This window comes from Cardiocondyla obscurior, linkage group LG06, assembly GCF_019399895.1.
Source record: "Cardiocondyla obscurior isolate alpha-2009 linkage group LG06, Cobs3.1, whole genome shotgun sequence".
NCBI classification, from domain to species: Eukaryota; Metazoa; Arthropoda; class Insecta; order Hymenoptera; family Formicidae; genus Cardiocondyla; species Cardiocondyla obscurior.
The window spans coordinates 7,003,898-7,014,232 of record NC_091869.1 but is presented as its reverse complement, the minus strand read 5'-3'; positions in this window follow the sequence as shown (position 1 = coordinate 7,014,232).

Genomic DNA, 10,335 nt, shown 5'->3' with positions numbered 1-10,335 from the left:
TGTAGACAGAACGTATATGGGCATGTGTAAAAAAAAAGCTTAGATATAAATCGCAACACGATCGGCGTGAAATCGAACACGAGATCTGTTTAGGAGCGAGAAGCGGCAGTCGAATCGACAATGGATCCAACTTAAATCGTTTATTACGTTCAGACGAGCGACGCTGTCACCTGATTGCTCCACCATTGCCGCGAATATATCGCGGTCAAATTTACAAGCACGCTTCTGCCCGTGTCGCTCGTTGCGGTGGCGAACGAGCGTGTAACGCACCCCCTTGTCGTTCATAATACCGGTGTATACGATTCCCGGTGATTCATTTACTACAATCCTACGTAGCGCCGCCCGAACTGAACGTTAATCGTCCTCGATTTAATCTAACCCCTTCGCGATATCGAGTCCCCATCGTCGCCCTTGTCGAGGCGCGCGTGGAAAATGTTAATTATGTATAAGACGCACCCGAGTGGAAATTGATTCCCACCGTTACCTAATAATTAGCTCGCCAAAACTGTCCAGCACTGAGCCAGAAATCTAACACTCATTGTTACTAACTAATAACGAGCTAGAAAAGCTAGATATCTAAACGTTTTTCGCCGCGTACTAGTCTATTGCACGTGTTGATCTATCTCAACGCGATCTATCTCGACTGCCGAGACCGCTTGGCGCCGGGTCCGCCGATTGCCGCGGTAGTGTGAGTACGTGCGTGTGTTGACATCTAGTCGGCACCTTGCGCTCGAAAATTCGCAAGGTGGAGGACGCGCGGGCAGCGGACAGCAAGAACCGGTTTGCCGGGCGAATTCGGCAGTCGACCGCCGCGGTAGTGTAAGTAAGTAGTGCGTGTGTTTATATCTGGCCGGCAGGTCCTCGCATTCCAAGTTCGCGAGGTGGAAGACGCGGGGGCAGCGGACGGCAAGAACCGGATTGCCCGGCGATTTCGGCAGTCGAGCGAGCGTTGCGTAAGGTCAGACCAAAACAGTAAACAAGTACGCGGACAAAAACGTTTAGATATCTATTTTGATACATGGGTCCGCGCTGGACGGTGACTTAACGATCGATACTAGACAGATTTTGTTTTCTTTTTTTAATGACAACTTAATTTTTTGGAGACAGTCACTAAATACTTTCTTATAATTTATGGCTACTACCAAGCTAGTCACAAGTTAAGAAAACATATTTAATCTGCGCGATTTAATAATTAGCTGCAAAATCAGATTAACGAAATAAATTTTTTTTAATTTTTTGCTTCTCTCTTAAAATTTTATATGCAAACCCGGAACTCGGGACATCTATGCGATCGTTCGGATATGAAAAATAAGCCAGAGCTCATTGTTCGGATGTAGACATTCAGTTTAAATTAAAAATTAATCAGGCCGCGCTGTTAACTTTGTTTTGCAATGGTTTTGCAGAATGTTTGTGACACGGCTACATTTAAGGTTACAAAGTTCACCGTCTGTTGGCGAATTGAGAAAGTTACCGGCGTCGAAAAAAAAAAAGAAAGAAAAAAAAATAAAGGGATTATTATTTTAGTCGGTTGAGAGATAATATTAACTTCTAAAAACTTCTCTGGATGCAAGCTTCAAGATACGGTTTCAGAAATTTTTTTTCTCTTTGTTTCATATATTATGCTCGATGCAACGCAAGCTTGCGTTATCTTTTTTTTTTCTCTTAGGAATATATTAAAATCAATTCTAAGTACATTAAAAATCCGCTTTAAAAATATCTATTAAAATTAAAGATTTGTTTTCTTTTTTTTCTAGCACGATTACGATATTGCCGAGTCTTTGTCGCTATCGATTTCAGGTGCACCCGACAAGGCGATTAAAACTTTTTCAACGTCAGGGAGAAAATATTGACTCAATTACTGGGAAAGAGTTTCGCGCATGAAAATTTCCTTTGGGGGATAGCTATCGAGCAATTTCAACTACGTCACCGCGGATGCGCTCGCGGCTATTTATACAACGCAAAAATCTCAATAACTTTTACAAAGAAAATCCGGAAATAAAGCTTACAGACAAAAAATAATCATTGATTGTAAAGATATTCGCCAGTCGTCAATCGCAACGTCATACACGTGCAAATAGAATTTTATTTGCCTCCATACAATTCGTTAAAAATCAGAAAAAAAAAGAAATAAAAAAAAAAATCTATATAGACTTCGAAAAAAGAAAAGCGAATGAATCGAGCCTCCGCTAATAATCGAAGGGGTGCGAAGGGGTTTTCACCTTTCGATGGAATCTTGACGCGGGAAGCTGAGAGGGGTGATCGATGTATCTCGAGACGATCGGTGGCATCGACACACCGCTCACGTATACGTAAACGACAGTTTCATTGGATTGCGCCGTCTTCGTGGCTCTCGCGATTCCCGCGCGAAGACCCGGGCGGGGCGGACGGGGTGCTCTCATTAATCGCTTCGTTCTTCCGTCTTGCGCGAACGTCGGACAGGAATTTCGAAACGCGGGCGTAATTTATCGAGCACCTTGTGCGACGGCCTTTTTCGCGGCGCTTGTTAAGGACTTCGAAAAAGCTGAGATGTGGCTCTTATTCCATTTTTCCTTACGGACGCTTAAGCGTACTTAGCGACGCCGCGGCAACTTAATTTTTCCGTCTCTCTCTCCTCCCTCCTCTCTTTCCTGTCCTCCTTTCTCTTTGCCGGTACTTAAAAAATCTTACATAATGGAAGCTCTTAGGCGTTCTTAAGACCCGTAATGAGAGCGCCACACCTACTCGAAGTTCACGGGAGATTCATTCAAAGTCGGCCGCGGTCGCGTAATTAAATTTTAAAGAACGCCGGCTTACACCGTAATGTGAGCGGCCACCGCGTCGGATAATGTAAATGGCGGGACAACGACGTAAAGTCGTCGTCTCGTGTGTAAACATGTATTAGACCCTTACCACGTCGCCGGAACTTCAGTGAACAAACACGGCCATTGGACGGTCGAGTAAGTTCTTAATGAAGCTTAGGCTTGGGTGTTGGGCTCATTTTGGCCCGTCGGTACTGGCTTCTTAGTGCATCTACGCCACAACGGGCGGACTGGCGTAATAGCGCCGCAGTCTCTATCTTGCTACTCGTGACCCAAAAATGTATATACGGAATTGTTAATAGACGGCCGCTCCTATTACCCGGGGGTAACTTTCCTACCGCGGTTCCGCGAATGCAGCGTATGAGTAGCAATAATGCAGTGCCGCTCAAAGTACTGCGAAATTACCGGCGGAAAAGTTTTCTCCTCCCCCTCCTTCCCCCTAACCCCGCCCACCGTACCACCGAGAACTTTAGAAGAATCTCACGGCAAAGTTATAACGGAGGATAAACGCACGTTAAATTCAGATATATATGCACCCGCGCGCGGAATAATTTTTATTTGACTTGCGCCAGTTTTCAAATTAGGCTTCAAATGCATGCGCGTATATCCCCCGCGTGGCACTCTCGACCTTTGATCGGCTCGCGGCGTGATTGCGGCGGAAAATGAAACGCTAACGTTTGGCGCGATAAAAAAATCTCGCGGTAAGCCGCCGAGCCTTTGTAACTCGCCGATACCAGCGCGATACTTGAAGATTACAAGTGGACGAATGGGTCGTACGGCACTTGGCTGTTTCCGCTTTTCTAACCAACGAGTCGCGCCGTCGCCCGCTAACCGCGTTTGTCATCAGCTATACCCACCAGCTGTTTGTGTCGCGCGCCCCGCTACATCCATTAGTAACTTTATACTTAAATGCAACGAGGACGAACCGCGACTCCCATTGAGAGACGGTTCATCCCTTATTTGCGCCCGGCCCTTATGTCACCTCCGCTATTCGCGGACGTCAGCCGCCGTTTCTTCATCTGCCTCGCGGGGTTAGCACCCTTTTAGCGCGACTAAACTCGCGCGAACTTCAATTAAACCAGCCCACTTCCGCGAGTTCTTTCGCATCTCGCGGAAATCTCGAATGCTGGGCGGAAGGAGAAAAAAAGAATGATTTTTTACAGACGCGCGTGCTGCTATTTTCCGACATTTTATCTGCTTCATAAAGAAATAAAAGCGATGCGCAGCGGCGTATGAATCTCACATATGAATAATAAAATATTTTCTATTGTAAAATATACTATCAACTTACAAGCCCGGCGCCTATTTTCCATTCGTTGAATTAATTTTATTGGATTGATTGAAGCGGACATTCGTGCTCGCGTAAAATCGTTTAAAAGTGAAGTGCATCCATTATGCTATAAAATTCTTCTAAGTACGTCTCTGTCAAAGCTACGCGAATTTTTTATTTTTTTTTTTCGGCCACGTAATAGTTTTCGACGGCGGCATAACGGGACAAAGGGGCAAAGGGAGTCCACGATACAGAGAGAGATTATTAATCCCAATTGCAACAGAGCGCTTTCAGCAAATGGGATATCAAGTCACAATAAAGAGCTTAGTCATGCGTATTTTACATTTAGAGAACCCGGGCGTGCAGCAAGCTTGAGGAAGAGGCTGGAGGAGGGTACACAAAAGAGCTAAATTATTTAACAAGATTTCAAGCCACGGTCGGAAGTTCCCTAGAAGTTCCCGTGTGTTTTGTTGCCCCATGCGGACTAAGCGTCCCCGGGCTGCCTATTGCACGCTTAACAAGAGCAAGCCGTGCGCGTATACACATTTTTGTCTAACTCGGGACGGAGAGTTTAATAGTGATGTGTCTCTCTGGTTCCTGACTTGTGCGAGAAATGTTGTCGTTTTAAAGCGTACACGTACAACACGTTGTCGTCTTTGCGCGCTGCTCGCTTCGGTGCTGCGTAAACATTTGGAAGAAAACTCAAGAGCCCTTGGAAATATGACGAAGTACCTTTATTAACTACATTTCGCGTACGCTTCCGAATTCTCTTTCGACACTGATCTTTCTTCTTTTCCGTTTTTCTTTTTTTTACTTTTCTTTCTTTTCTTTTCTTTTTTTTTTAAGGGCACGACTTATAAAATACAATTATAATGCTCTACAAATAATTATATACGTATTCAGGAGAATTAAACCATCTTTAACAGCGCTTTGATTTTAATTATCTCTTTCAGCGCAGTGTAGCCGAGATCTCGTTAATAATGTAAGTTGTATAACTTGAGTAATAATTAATTCAATTGTTCTGATTAATGTTGATCCCGTCCGTTTAATTTCTCCGCAAGCGCTCGGCGGGGAAAAGAAATCACGGGCGTCCGCGATTTACAATTAATTTCTTCGTTATCTGACTAAGACAGGCGCGAGAAAGAGAGAGAGAGAGAGAGAGAGAGAGAGCTATTAGACCTTCGAAGACAGACAATTAAACCTCGGTTACTAAACCGGTTTTTGCCGGGTCCGACGCCGAGTACGTCGTGCGAGCGAGTACGTCGTGGTCTGTCTAGAGGAGCTTACGAAGCGCGAAATTACAGCGCTACGTTTTCTTCGTCCGCTTCTTGCGTGCTTCGCCCCGGCACACAGTCGCATCCTCTTTAATTTTCCTTCTGAGCTGCTTTACACCGGGGCGTGAAATTCACAGTAACTTTGGCCAATTTAGTTGCCTCGCGTGCGAGCACGAGATCCGTCATCAACCGGAACGCGAATATAAGCGTGCTTATTATTGCGCGGGCTTCCCCTATTGAATCTCGGTTGAAATTATTAAAACACGTGAAGTTCGGCGGAGTTATCTAATTAGTCACATCTCTCCCCCCGTAACTGCGTGAAATCATAGTAACCGTATTCGAGTTTCCGTACGGTCGACATATGTTACGCTTCCGCTTCGTTATACGTAAACGACATCTTTGCAGGCGCGAGAAACGTCCTTTAATTCCACCGATCGATTCTGCGCGCGGATTTTATTGATGCCAGAAGAAACAATTTGCGCGCGTTATTATAATTAGAGGACATTAATCGATGATAATAAATTTTATATATTAATTATGATTGAGTAATATACGGCGTGTTGCCGGTTTACTTACATTTGTAGCTTTCGGTTAGGTTAGGGTAGAGTTTTTTCTGTCCTTCCTTCCTTCCTTCCTTCCTTCCTTCCTGTCCTTCCTTCCTGTCCTTCCTTCCTGTCCTTCCTTCCTTCCTGCCTGTCCTTCGTGGTAGTAATCCAAATTATCCTGATGTACTGCAGCACTTCACATCACTAGACTCTGTATTACACTGCTCTGCTTTTTTTTTATAATCACAATCACTAACACTCGAGAGACGAACGGCCGAAAGAACGACGGTGGATTATCGCGGCGATTATTTTACGATTTAACTTAAGAAGCGCGACGAACGATCATTCCCGGCGTTGCTTACTTCCATCGGATTGTCCTCGATCCCGTCACAAGAAACTGGCCGCGAAGTCCAAGAGTCACTTTCCTTTGATTCTTCGGTTGATTCTCGTCGGCGGAATAGAACGACCCCGATAATTTGCACCGTAGCGGCGAACGAGACGAGCATCGCGATACGAAATGTTTCCCGCGCACTTAATCTTCCTCAAGTTCCTCAAGTCACTCGTTTTGAAACTGGATGAGAATCCCGGCCGCGACGAAGAAGATGAGCGAGGTACGGTTCTCTGCCCGCTCTTCCCGCGCAATTGCAGTTACCGGAACTTGCCGAAAAAAATTGTAATGGGAGCCGGAGCTCGGAAATGTCCGAGTAATGCACGTCGCTGAAGCAGGTGGCAATTGAAGCAGGTTGGTAACGCCGAACGCGCGGCGCAATTCACGTCGGACGCTCGGTGCGCTCCGCTTGCTAACGTAACCTTGTTCCGGAGCACTTTTTTGATGCACGAAACTGAGCCCAGAACGACGATTGGGATAGTTCTAGCTTGCAGAAAATGATTGTCCATACCCGAGTCGACAACGTCGACACTTATATGTATGCGAAAGCTTCCTATCCGCGGTCGAAAAATACGAGTAATTGCGGAGTGATTAGCATAACGTCCTCACGCCCGGGTCTCCGCAATGAAACTAATATGGTCGCTAGAGATTTCGGGCCTTGGAGGAACAGAGAGAACCGCGGTGAGCGAGTGAGACAGCAATAGGTCGAATCTTCAACTGAACGCTGTCGCCTTCTCGCGTTGATTTTCTGATGCGTTGATCTCGATTCCGAGTTCTGAATACGATTTTTTATGACTTTGCCGAGCTCGAGGCGTCTTGCTGCAAAATAGGAGATCGTCCTGTTTGACGCTCGAGTATATTTTTTCACGATTAACATCTAATTCACGAATAACACCAATGATTTTTTAGATAAAAAAGCTAACGTAACAACGCGGAAATAAGAAATAATTGTCTTTTTCTGTCTCTTTTTCCCTTCATCTTCATGTGTTTATGTGTGTGTGAGCATGTGCGTGTGCGCGCGCGTTTCTTGGTAATTTTAATCACTAATTTGAGTTTGAAATTGAAGCCCATGGGACAAGTAAGTTTCATTTATAAGGAGTATCTCTCGGAAACTTCGTAACGGCGCAATGTTTATGCTTGATCGTAGATGTAAGCAAGGTAGACGGAAGGAAACATGATAGAAAACCGCTCGACAGATTTTTATGAAAAGGCAAGAGGAAAATTAAATAAAAGTACTTTCCTCCACTAATTAAAATGTTTTACTTGTGGCCAACCAAAAAGAATATACCTTTTTCATCAAAGTTGGTACAAATTAATTATAACGTTCCCGTGGCTCTAAAATATATTTGTTAATTGCCGGCGAGTCGTTATAATTGTGCCGTCTAAATTGTTGGCCGATTACGCGGTTTATAGACGCAATAGTCCAAGTATTGTGCATTCTAGCAGAAATATACGGACTGAAAAGCCAGCCGTATAACCGTACGGACGATCAATAATCGAGCCGGCGACACGGGAATACGCTGCTTTATTATAATCTGTCTAACAATCATTTTATATACGTATAGCTGCCGTCACGGCGCGATATTAATTCCAGTCTCCGTAATTAAAAGTTTTACGGGGCAATCGCGTATTGAGTACGCGCCCAAGTTCAATGGAGAGAATACAAACGAGCGCGCGCCCCGGCAAATTCCGAGGGTGGCGGAAGAAAGTCTAGCTTTAATATTAAACTGCACACACAGCCACGTCGCGAGCCCTCCGGTCCGGTCTCTTCTTTTATCTGTCAATATTTGCCGTCGTCTTTAGTTCTTCCACCGCTGTCACCTTTACTACGTTCGCGTACCCTTCCTCGTATTTGCAATTAATTATGTCTTATGAAAACCCCGAGTCTCGGGCCGCGTCTCGCGCAGCGGAAGTAAAATGTTAAGATCGTGATAATCCGCGTGCGTGGAATAAAAAAAAAAAAAAGAAAAAAAGAAAGAGAAAAAAAAGGGTCTATACCGTACTTTGCCAGTGAGTTAAAGTAAAGACAAACGTTCGACGTTCGCCGTGGACGGACGTGACAAAGAGGCCGAATTTGATTTATTGGATTTCTATCTAAACGCCATTGTGAGCAAATTAAGCGGCGCGAAACAAAAGATAGCACGGTCGTTGCCTCGAGACGTGTACTTAAGTGCTGGACGTCAAACTTTGTCACATCGGACAGTGCTATCAATAATTCGCGGGCGTCGCGATACTTAGATTAGTGTCATTTAAGCGTGACAAACGTAATGTCTGGCTAACTTTCGTTGTCAATAATATTCGAAACACGCTCATCGATACGGCCGTCCGGTAGCTAATGATATTTACGTTATAACAAGGCAGAAACTCCTTATAAATGAAACTTCGACTTTATCACGGCTCACTTTCTGCAGCATTAATGCAGAAACTAATAAAACTTAAGCTTTCAAAGCTATTGTCGTGAAATAACATTCACGCGGAAAGAGGCAGAGGATGTATATATTTATTCCCTTCGACGTTTCACTTTAAAAACGTCGCATAAAGAACAGGAGAGAAAGAGGAGTACTCGAACAGTTGCTCGCGCTAGACTATTGTTCGCGAGTAATCGGGACGACAATTTAAAAAGCTCTTCCAGTTTTAATTTAATATACAATAATCTTGTGATGCTGTCTTTATATAAAATTGGTTCTATTATACATCGAGTTGAATTTAAGCAATTTTTTATCTGAATTATTTTAATTAAATAAATATTAACGTGCATATAAATATCGCTTTTTTTTTTTTTATGTAAATCAGCAATTTCGGTGGTAAACAAAAATATGAAAAAGCATTTCCGGACGTTTCAAATTGTTTAAATCTAAAGCGACACTCCACCAATTTAAACTCTTCGGTTCCTTAGATCTGACGTGTTTCGCGAGTTTAAAATAAAACAAAAGTAAATAAAACTCATTAACTTTCTTTTTCACCTTCGTGCATTATTTTTGCTTGAATTTATCTCGGTATCCGAACAATTCAGCTGCACGGGCTTTCTATTCAATCGAACAGACGGACCGTCAGCTCCATTCCAACTTGAAACTCGAACATTTTCTACTTCGAGTTCAACCGCACGGTTTATTCAAATCTTTCGTCTGCATCTTAATGGCAATGGGACAGACTATAAATTGCTCGAATTTACTGACGTAAAGAAGATGTCTTGCATGCGGACGTCGCAAATCCTCGGCGAGGGAATAAAGCCGCGAGCGCTTCGCAAAATTCTAGCGTCCTTACGCGAGAAAAATTCCAATGAGGCCCCGGACATGAAATTTATCAGACGCTTAACGTTGTAATCTATACGAGTTACTCCGCTTAGTTTCAGCCCCTAGCCCTCGGCCCACCCTCTTTATCGGCGGACGTACAGCCGGGGGGGAAAAAGGGGGAGGAGGGATACACCGGCCGGAGGAAGCATCGTGATTTTCAAGCATCCCGGCCGACTACGTTGGGAATGAAATGAAGGGGGTGGCGAACCAAGTCCACCAAGGCGCCGACCTCGACGGCGGGGGTCTTTCTTGATACGTCCCTCCTTAATCCTCATAAGATGTACGTGCGGCACATAGTAATTTACTTTATGAAGCTTTTCCAGCGCGGGCGCGTCGAGGTCATCACTTTCTCCCTTCATATCGACCGGTCCGGCACGCCTCCGCTGACGCTCATAACCCGTAATAACCGAGAACGACGTCGTGGCGACGAGCGGCGTCGACAATGATAAACGTCTTTACTTGCTGCGCCGGCGAAAAGACCGGTCCGGGCACGGAAGCACCGTATTCGCCCGGCTGCAGAAACGCAGGAGATATCGCGCGATCCCGGTGCTCTTCGGTGAACGGTAGCTGAATAAATTATGAGAATCGAACGGTCATCTGATTGCCTTCTCGAGACGATTACGCGCGACACCCGTCGAAGGGATGCTGCGACGTCACGAATCGCGAGCAGCGATATCTTTATATAAAATGACGCTTCTGAACGTCAGCTTCCGGCATATGCCGCAGCTTCCAAGTTTTTTTTTTTTCTTTTTCTTTTCTTTTTTTTT